The following is an 8,034-nucleotide window of genomic DNA, read 5'->3' as shown; positions in this document are numbered from 1 at the left end:
CAGATACCCTGTTACCGTACGACTGATTACCGTTACGATGGACCGACCAAATAAGTGTCGAGTGCACAAGAGAGGCCGCGGTATACGAGGAAAGGCGACGTCTTGTGAAACCCCCCTCGAACTGACGTCTGCCAAGAGTGCAAACGACTAAGAAGAATTCACACAGGTAGAATTGCTGTTGTATGAAAGCTCGCAAGTGTTTTTAGTGTGTAGAGGAACAAATTTTCATATTGCGATTTCTGGTTAGAAATAAAAGAATATGCAAATCAGCGAATGAAACAAAACTCTAAGAGAGTTAAAGAGTTAAATTTAACATTAAAGCTTCTTACATAAAGGTTACTGAAATTATTTAAAACAATTGACATCAAATTACGTTATTGTATTTTCAGCAAAATATTCTGATTCAGCCGTAAGAGGCCCACCCCGGGTTGCTAGAGGTTTGTAGTTAATTTTAGTTCTATTCTATTCAAACTAGTAAAAATAGTAGTGCAAAACTAAAACTAATTCTAAAAAGGGAAATAAAATAGACTTATGGACAATTTTAAATTCACATTTTATGACCACCCTCAAGGGTGAGGGTAGGTGTTAAATGATATAGATCCGAAGGTCCAATGTCAGACAATAGGTAGAATTCATACGAGGTAGGTAAACGGTTGTGAATGCAAACAGCCTAATTATAAGCTCTGCAAGATGGCGGAGCTTCCGCCTTACGAATGTACTTTTAACTCAGCTTTTCACGGTTCTTTGAATTTAATAAATTGACTTCGTAAATTTTCCATTTAAAATATTTTTAAACAACTTGAGATGGTTAGAAGCAAGCGAGTTTATTATTAATGTGTAGGTGTTTTTTTTTGGGAACTTTTCAAAGTTGTTGTATTCAAATGAAGGTTTCGATTTAATTTTAGCAATGTAACATATGATTACCAATAACTAAAGCTTAGAAATGGACGTTAAAACTTTTGAAACTAAATTTTATATTTTCTTTTTCTCAGAAACCGTTACAATTTTCAAAGCAACTGAATTGTTCACGCATTTCTACATTCACTGAGATTGCTTAAGACAATACGTTTTAATTCTCAAAGTTGTATAAGTAAAAGAAACTGCAATTACCAGACAATTTAATTGCCGGTGCGTATTCTAATCTCCTTTATATCGATGAAATTAAACTTTCCCGTCTTTAGCGTGTCAAGATCGATAAATCGAAAACGTGGTACATCTTTATCGTTAAGAAGGTAAATACGAGCTGCCTCTCCAAACTTAAGCTTCGCTCCTAACTTAATGGCGTTTCATTATATCGTTAGATAGGCTTAGGTGGTCGGTTTGGTGAGTTATGGTTATTTGAATTGTACGAAACAAAATAAATTTAGCGAACGTGCTCTATACCGTTCTGCTCTTTGCATTTTTGAGTGCTTATTTCGAGGCCGGATAAAAGTTTTCGTTATTTATGGGCCGCGTCTAAGATTTAATGTGAAGTCAAACGGCGATAATGCGTATCCAGACTGAATATTTTTCCGAGTTCCGTGTTTGTTGTTTAAGATTTCAAATTTAAATGAAGTCTTTTATTTGGGGTGCGTTGAGGCATGCGTGTTTTATTCGTTGCTCAAATCTTTTGTTGCTTTCTTTGTAAAATGAAAAAAAGTTTTAATAAAATTTCAATAGGAAAAATTACACGATAAATATTAAATACTGTTATGAATATGATTATTCAAATTTAAGACTTCAGTAAGCTTTTCAGATCCGGCCTTTTACCTTAACTAAACCTTAATCTCTATACTTATATAAAAAATTAAATTGCTGTTCGTTAGTCTCGCTAAAACTCGAGAACGGCTTGATCGATTTGGCTAATTTTGGTCTTGAATTATTCGTGGAAGTCCAGAGAAGGTTTAAAAGGTAAAAGAAGGAGAAAATATAAAAAAGCTCGGAATTACATAAAAAGAAACAATTTTGTTTTTCCTTTGATGAGTCCCCTTGATGTGTCTTTTATTTATCGATTGAGGCACTACGAAGTCTGCCGGGTCAGCTAGTAAACTAATAAAACTAACTTTACCTTCCATTCATTGGTGGTTAAGAATATTACAAACCTGCCAGAATGGGTGTCACCATTTTTTCTACTGTTTTCATGATATCAAGTCAAAGTTTTCCTTTTAAAGGATAGAAGAGCCACTATTACAATGCAATAGATAACTTAAGTCTCTATATCTTTAGTCTGCGAATTTGTCTGCCTATATTTATAAAGCAATAAAGAAAGTCGTCGTGGCCTAAAGGATAAGACGTCCTGTGTAGCGATGCGCCGGTGTTCGAATCCTGTCCACGGTGAAGGAATTACATCGTGTAATATAAATCAAACCCGCAAAATTATAATTTGCGTAATTACTGGTGGTAGGACCTCTTGGGAGTCCGTACGGGTGAGTACCACCATCCTGCGGTTTGAAGGGTAGGCCGGTGTACTATACTGAGATCTTAGAACTCATATCTCAAGGTGGACGGCGGCATTTACGCTGTAGATGTCTATGGGCTCCGGTAACCACCTAACACCAGGTGGGCCGTGAGCTCGACCACCCATCCATGCAATAAAAAATAAATAAATAAAAAGCAAACATCTGGTTATTCTAATTTCACTAAAACATTTAAATGCTCATGACAATAACAAGGCCCATTTCCCGAGTCCGGTCGTGATGTTACATTGCTTTATTGTCCATAAACGTTCCACATCCTTTCGTATATATATTCGCGTAACTATCACTATTTCCCCTAGTCGGATATTCTATCCGGTTACGCGTCTCATTTGCCTTAATGCGCGGTTAGCACGGATTGACAGCTGTGCCTTACTTGTGTTCGAATTGTAAATCGAATGCATTACGTAAATTGTCAGTTACGTTAAATATTTTGAAATTACCATCATCTCGTTTATACCATCGCACCGCCCGCCATCGGAGTAGAGTTCATCCATACTACCTTTAGCCATTGCCGTTCATCCACATTGCGCTTCCAGAGATATTTTTTTGCCACGTACCATCCGGCTTTGAAATGAGCTCCCCTCTACGGTGTTTCTCAAGCGCTATTATATATTATCCTTCTTTAAACGAGGCTTGTGGAGAGTACTTAACGGTAGGCAGTGGCCTGGCTCTGCCCCAGGCATTGCTGAAGTCCATGGGCGAAGGTAATCACTCACCATCAGGTGGGCCGTATGCTCGCAGCCTACACGAGCAAAAAAAATTTTTTTACATTCCTAAAATAGGCTATTCGAAAATTTTCCTCCGTTCGCTTCCTATCGTGTTTTGAGAGTCTAAAGGCATTTTTTTTGTTTGAATATCCGTCATTAGTTTAGAGAGAGAGAGAGAGAGAATACACTTTATTGCACACCAAAACACAATTTGCATTCAAAAAACAATAAAAAAAAGCAGATACATTTGTACAATAGGTTAATATTTAATATTATTATATATTTTAATATTATTAATAATTTTCCTTCAATCAGGCTCTTTAGTTTATTAAAAAACTGTTTAAAGATCGTAATTGTGAAGATCGTGATTTCTGTTAGACTCAGGCTACATTCAACTCAACCTGAATCAAAAAATGTTTTACTATAGATTTTGATAGTATTTAACGGTAGTCCGTAGACTCATTTATAAACTAATATCTCCACATTAATATAACTACGAAACCGAGTTAAGCCGGTCCGTGTAACCTAGATTTATTAAAGGATAATAACGTCATAACCGGCAACAGTCGAGAACAAGACATGTTAGGGTGGGGTCCGCCATGTACGGAAGAGGCCGGATTAGTACGCAGTAAAATTTGTTAAAGAGAATTTCAGATGCGGGTGCCTCGCGGGTAGCTACCCGTGCCAGATTACTCGGAGCTGTAAGTAATATCGTAATCACCCCGAAAGTGTTTTATTCAAATGTGAAAACGCGGGGCGCGGTAGACCAAAGTTATTTGGTGGATAAGAACATGTATTTGGAACATCGGACGGGCCAGCGCGGGACCTCAACTATCTTCCACTCGCAGACACGAGCACTATAATCCCCGATAAAGCCCGCACATTTACATTCAATTCTAATTTCGGGACCACTCCTACTCAGTTCTGATTGCATAGTTGTATACGTTGATTAAAATGCCTTTTACATGTTTAGCTACCGCAGTCAGTCATGTTGGATAAACGTTGGAAACCTTGATGTTTTTAATGTCTCAAACAGTAATGGACTTTTGCTCTTCTTTAAAAACAAAGTAAATTTGATTTTATAACAATAAATTGAATTATGCTGAATTTACAGTGCTGCTACAGACTTTTTTATTAATATATCCCAAGTATTACTTGCTATATTTATTAAGCCATAACAGTAAGGTGAATAAGATCGAATTTACTAATATTTTAAGTTTGTTCGTTGTTTCTTGGAAGATTTCCTTCGAGCAACAAATAAAGAATACAAAACGAATTTTGTATGAAACGTTTTGTGTTTTAAATGTAATTGGACTTTGAGATCTGTCTGTATCACCTAACGTAGACGGTAGTAGGAAATAATTTAAGTAAAATTTAATAAAAAAAAACCTTGTAGTCCGGGTCTACTTTGAAGTGATTACTACTAAGTGAATCACTCTATCTGTGAAAGTGCTTAAATGTATGTAAATAAAACAAAGTCGTTTGATTTAGCTTCACGGACTCTTCAAAAAAGTACACTGAAAAAGTTTCAAAATACCCACCATTTTACTGAGACTGTATTATGACTATCTCATTTTGTTTCATTTAATTCCATCCCACTTGATTAAAGTTTCAAATTAATCAACTTCATATCATTTTTTATGTTATAACAGAATATAAGACTTGGCTTAAAGGTCTTTTTACCGGGCGTAAAATTAAAAAAAATATGCTTAATTCTCAATTTCCTGAAAACAGTCCCTAAAACAACCCAAGGAGGTACGTGTACATAAAATTAAATAATTCAAAGACCAAAGGAACTTAATCGAGTTTGTTCAGGATAAAACAAAGAGAGAAAAACTTTTTAAATTGAGTGTCCGCGAAGTGTTGGCGACATGTTGATCTTTTCAACTCGTGCATTGGGTACCTGCGTCCCAAGTTAATATTTTCTTTGCAGAATATCTACTTTGCGTGAACTTTGGAATAGAGTGGTACGGTTTTATTTACATTACACGTCGGAATATTTACCTTGAGTTATATATGTATATATACATTTTTTCCTTGTTGTGTGTGTGTGTGTGTGTTTGTGTGTGTGTGTGTGTGTGTGTGTGTGTGTGTGTGTGTTTTTAAGTTTTTCTTTTCTTCTAGGAGGGGAGCTCATTCCATCAGGAAAGAAAACAAACGGAAGCTGAGGAGATAAAGTGCATAGTTTTCCATGGCTGATGAAATTAGGCAGAACGCAAAAGGATCCGGGAATTATGGACGTCTACACCACAAGTTGTGTCTTAAATTATATGTATAATAAACAGTTTACCTACCACAGGACTCTCTACTCTACCTTGTTTGAGTGGTAGAGAATGCCTTAGGCATGAAGTTCGCATCTGTAATTTTGTGCAAAAAGTTGATTAAATAAATAAATATACGAAAACGATTGAAATCTAGTGATTTAAATAGCTTGTCCTTTTTACAATAAATGAGTTTGGCATTTCAATAACATCAATCATAAATATAAAAAAACAAAACTCGGAATGACAACAGTATCGAAACTTTTTTTACTATCGTCTGATATTTCCATTACACCTATGATAAAATGTTACGACTCCGCACGGGGAAGCGTTTCGATATTTTGTATGTATTTTATTTGGAAACTTCTCCTATATCGATACTACATTACTACCAGAAAGGCAATCTCAAACCCTATTCGATTTGTCGATAAAAATATTTCGTGCTCCGCAAAAAAAAAGGACCAACTTTCTAAAATATCAACAATTAAATTAATTGATTAGCTTAAGATTTTGCCGAGAAACAAGCCTCGGGAAAAGCAAAGTAGCAAAGATTTATTTTACTTTTCAGTGCAATTAACGACGAAAGTGAAAAATCTTTGGAAACTTCGCGAGCGCTGGGGCTATAGAGTTTTATTCCCTTTCTTTAAATTGAGCAAATTTTTCTTAGGACAACTTTTGATTTCGACCCCTTTTTTGGGTGCTCAAGTATTTGTGATGATACGTTGGATGCTATTGCTTTTATCAGTTACAAAAGTCTGAACTAGGGCCGATTTCAAGATAGTTTATGATTGATTGATTATAATATATAATTATATAAAATTAAATAAAAAAATATAATTTGCGTAATTACTGGTGGTAGAACCTGAAATGAGTCCGCGCGGGTGGGCACCGCCACTCTGCCTATTTCTGCCGTGAAGCAGTAATGCGTTTCGGTTTGAAGGGTGGGGCAGCCGTTGTAACTAACTTGAGACCTTAGAACTTGTATCTCAAGGTGGGTGGCGCATTTTACGTTGTGGATGTCTATGGACTCCATTAACCACTTAACACCAGGTGGGCAATGAGCTCGTCCACCAATGTAAGCAATAAAAAAAAATTTACACTGCAATTGTAATGAAAATAGCACAAAGGTACCACTATTCTATGTATATCTAACTATATATAATCTAGCGCTAAGCGCAGCCACTAGCAGGCTCTGTGATCTGTTAGGTATGACCTATAGGAGTAGCTATCATTCAATAGAAAAATTCCAGTAAAACTCTCAATCGCGCTAACAACATTTACTTTTTTTTTTTTCCTATCTAAGCTGATAGCCTTAGGGGCTATTTCAGCGTAACCGTGGCTAGTAGGTGAGCTCACGGGGCTCAAACCCGATGACGATGCTAACACGAACCCTAGCAAGAGCCGTGCTTCGCAGAATCTACCACCGGATCGGAAACGCGACCCACTGAGAAGATCCGGCGAGAAACTCAGTGGGCTGTGTCTAAGAGTTAATTTACTCGTCGAGCCCTTCATCGCAAGCGACGGGTTCGACGAGAACGCTGACCGGTGCTTGAAGTACCTAAAAGCACCGTTAGTGGATCGGGAGGATCCGAGATGACGTGTTTTGGGCGACGTCGACTGCTTTCCATTCTGTCCGCAGGATCGGGAATGTAGTTACCGGCGGCCACGATGAGAGGGTTCTCGTGTCGTGCCTCTTTATCGAAGTGGCGCATCGACGCCGACTGAAGATACTTACTGATGGACTCTAAGTCCAGGTCGTCATGGAGGGCGACGTTCCTGACGAACCACGGGGCTCCGACGGCTATCCTGCAAAAACGGGATTGAATAATTTGGAAGGATTTTAAGTGAGTGCGGGCCGCGTGAGCGAACACTACACTTGCATAGGTCATGACGGGGCGTATGCAAGTTTTGTAGAGTGTCACCTTATTTATAAGGGACATTTTACTTCGCCTACATATCATCGGGTAGAGCAACATTTACAAAACAAGCTTCTATATTTAAAACTTCCGTACACCAACATTCTGACAATACTATAATTTGTATGTAAAATATGTACGTATGAAAGTTAGAAAGTTCAGTGTAAAGTTCACTTTTAGTTAAAAAACTTTGGTAGCCCTTCACAATGAAATCACAATATAACGGGAGCCGCGGTAAATACAATTAGGTTAATTAATGAATTAAGACCCACCGAGTTTCTTTATCTTGTTATTAATTTATCTAAGGCGAGCGTAGACGTCTTACAAATGAGACTAAAGCAAATATTTGCAAGCCTCCAAACGAAAGGATTTACTTAGCTTAATGGAATAATGAAACTTTTCGAGTGGTATTGTCATGAATATGAATTCAGAGGTATGTTGCTGTTACTTATGTGTGCACTGTACATACATAATAAATGTATGGAAATGTCATGTCAATGACAGATTAATATTGCTTTTTTTTTTTATAGGGATTTTATGACCTGGTAACTAAGACCTTTAGGTCATGTTTTATTTTAATTTATATTCTCATTTTTATGAAAATTTAATTTATGTATGTAATGAAATGAAATGGGATGAAATATAATCTCAGTAAAATGGTGATCATTTACTGAGATTATTACAATGGACTTTT

At 36.8% G+C, this 8,034-nt stretch overlaps 1 long non-coding RNA gene across 1 annotated transcript; it reads right to left on the bottom strand.

The window, feature by feature from the left end:
• Nucleotides 1-3,337: 3,337 nt before the first annotated feature.
• On the bottom strand, nucleotides 3,338-5,223 carry LOC134199921 (uncharacterized). The gene is made up of 2 exons (XR_009974585.1): nucleotides 4,705-5,223; nucleotides 3,338-3,564 (listed from the first exon to the last, which is right to left on the bottom strand). It is a non-coding gene; the product is annotated as an uncharacterized LOC134199921 (long non-coding RNA).
• Between the last annotated feature and the right edge of the window lie 2,811 nt (nucleotides 5,224-8,034).

The sequence above is a fragment of the Bombyx mori genome, chromosome 12, assembly GCF_030269925.1.
Source record: "Bombyx mori chromosome 12, ASM3026992v2".
Taxonomy (NCBI): domain Eukaryota; kingdom Metazoa; phylum Arthropoda; class Insecta; order Lepidoptera; family Bombycidae; genus Bombyx; species Bombyx mori.
Note: the sequence above shows the minus strand (reverse complement) of the source record. Positions and strands in the feature narration are given on the sequence as shown.